We start from the raw sequence: 2,494 nt of genomic DNA, 5'->3' as shown, positions 1-2,494 counted from the left end.
ATTCTGTGCCGCCCGCCTGTAGCCGCGGCCGCCCCTGCCGGCTCCGAGAGCGACCATCGCCGCTCCGGTACGGCCTCTTCACCGCTCCGCAGGGCCACCCGGAACCGCTCGTCAGTTTTCCGGATATCCCTCTCTATGGCTCCGCAGTATTTCAGGACGCATGAAGCGCCCCTCAGTCCTCCGAAGCCAGTCTCTATGGTCGCGAGGTCCTCCGGGAACGGTGGAAGCGATCATCAGACTTCTAGAAATCACGTGCTATCTGCATACTTCGAAAACTACAGACAATGGTTTAACGATTAACCAAAAAATTATCTGAAGATTACAAAAATTGGTAAATGGGCGGGAGATGAGAATCGGCGCACGGAGGCTGTGGTTTCAGGCAGTACCTCGGCACATACGGTTTCGCTTGGTTTTTGCAGGTGCTGCACGCGGGCTTGGAGGGGCGACGTCGCACGCCAACGAGCGGCTGGAGTCGGTGAGGCTGTCGTGGGCCGGGTTGGTGTCTTTCGGCCAAGTATTACATGGCACCTCAGTGAAGCGTTTCTTTCTAATTTTGCAGGCACTGTCAGGCCGCGCTCAGAAGCGGGGACGGATGAGCTGGGACTGGAAGTTTGGATGAGCGTGGTTTTTATAGGGACCACAAACGGTGACTGCTGAAGAGTCCAACTCTGGAATCGGTGCAGAGCAGGTGAGCGGAACGACACAGCGCATCTGAGGAGGGGGCTGCGGCCGGAAAAGTCCATGTTGACCTTTGCGTTGCTCACTGTTGCGTGTGGAATGGGTTGATTCCTAGGGTTCTGTAGGGGCCTGCAGGTGCCTGTAGGGGTCTGCAGGGCTCTGTAGGGGTCCGTAGGTGTTTTCAGGGGTCTGCAGGGCTTCGTACGGGTCTGCAGGGGTCTGTAGGGGCCTGCAGGGGTCTGCTGTTTTTTGTAGGGGTCTGTAGGGGTTCGTAGGGGGTTTCAGGGGTCTGTAGGTGTTTGCAGGGGTCTGCAGGGCTGTGTAGGGCTCTGCAGGGGTTTGCAGGGGTCTATAGGGCTTCGTAGGGGTCTGCAGGCATCTGTAGGGGTTGGCAGGGGTCTGTAAGGTTCTGTAGGGGTTGGTAGGGGCGTTCAGGGGTCTGCAGGGTTCTCTAGGGCTCTGCAGGGCCCTGCAGGGGTTCGTGGAGGTCTGCAGGGCACAGCAAGGTTCTGCAGGGCTCAGCAGGGGTATGTCGGGGTTCTGCAGAGGTCTGCAGGGTTTTGCAGGGGTCTGTAGGGGCCTGCAGGGGTCTGCGGGTTTTTGTAGGGGTCTGCAGGGGTTCATAGGGGTCTGTAGGAGTTTGTAGGGGTCTGCAGGGCTCAGCAAGGTTCTGTAGGGGTCTGCAGGGCTCATCAAGGGTCTGCAGGTCGTACGGGTCTGCAGGGGTCTGTAGGGGCCTGCAGGGGTCTGCTGTTTTTTGTAGGGGTCTGTAGGGGTTCGTAGGGGGTTTCAGGGGTCTGTAGGTGTTTGCAGGGGTCTGCAGGGCTGTGTAGGGCTCTGCAGGGGTTTGCAGGGGTCTATAGGGCTTCGTAGGGGTCTGCAGGCATCTGTAGGGGTTGGCAGGGGTCTGTAAGGTTCTGTAGGGGTTGGTAGGGGCGTTCAGGGGTCTGCAGGGTTCTCTAGGGCTCTGCAGGGCCCTGCAGGGGTTCGTGGAGGTCTGCAGGGCACAGCAAGGTTCTGCAGGGCTCAGCAGGGGTATGTCGGGGTTCTGCAGAGGTCTGCAGGGTTTTGCAGGGGTCTGTAGGGGCCTGCAGGGGTCTGCGGGTTTTTGTAGGGGTCTGCAGGGGTTCATAGGGGTCTGTAGGAGTTTGTAGGGGTCTGCAGGGCTCAGCAAGGTTCTGTAGGGGTCTGCAGGGCTCATCAAGGGTCTGCAGGGTTTTGCAGCGGTCTGTAGGGGCCTGCAGGGGTCTGCGGGTTTTTGTAGGGGTCTGCAGGTGACTGTAGGGGCCTGCAGGGGTTTGCAGGGGTCTGTAGGGCTTTGTAGGGGTCGGCAGGGGTCTGTAGGGTTCTGCAGGGGTCTGTAAGGTTCTGTAGGGGTTGGTAGGGGCGTTCAGGGCTCTGCAGGGGTCAGCAGGAGTTTGCAGGGGCCTGCAGGTGCCTGCAGGGGTCTGCAGGTTTTCGTAGGGGCATGCAGTTGCCTGTAGGGGTCTGTAGGGCTTCGTAGGGATTCGTAGAGGTCTGCAGAGGTCTTTAGGGGTCTGCAGGGTCTGTAGGTGTCTGTAAGGGTTCGTAGGGGTTCGTAATGGTCTGCAGGGTTCTGTAGGGGTCTGCAGGGCTCTGCAGGTCTCTGTAGGGGTTCGTATGGTTTCGTAGGGGTCTGCAGGGGTCTGTAGGGGTTCATAGAGGTCTGCAGGGGTCTGTAAAGGTTTTTTTGGGGTCTGCAGGGGTCTGTAGGGGTTTGTGGGGGTTCGTAGCGGTCTGGGGGGGGTCTGTAGGGATCTATGAAGGTCTGTAGGGTTCGGTAACAGTCTGTAGG

The 2,494-nt window shown here is 59.1% G+C and overlaps 1 long non-coding RNA gene across 1 annotated transcript; it reads left to right on the top strand.

Annotated features, from left to right (window-relative positions):
- Positions 1 to 63: 63 nt before the first annotated feature.
- On the top strand, positions 64 to 938 carry LOC106900555. Its single transcript, XR_001414177.1, has 3 exons — positions 64 to 331; positions 420 to 475; positions 560 to 938. It is a non-coding gene; the product is annotated as an uncharacterized LOC106900555 (long non-coding RNA).
- Positions 939 to 2,494: the final 1,556 nt, after the last annotated feature.

Source organism: Calidris pugnax, unplaced genomic scaffold, assembly GCF_001431845.1.
Source record: "Calidris pugnax isolate Ruff unplaced genomic scaffold, ASM143184v1 scaffold2611, whole genome shotgun sequence".
NCBI lineage: Eukaryota > Metazoa > Chordata > Aves > Charadriiformes > Scolopacidae > Calidris > Calidris pugnax.
The sequence above is the reverse complement of the archived record's forward strand: the minus strand, read 5'-3'. Positions and strand labels throughout refer to the sequence as shown.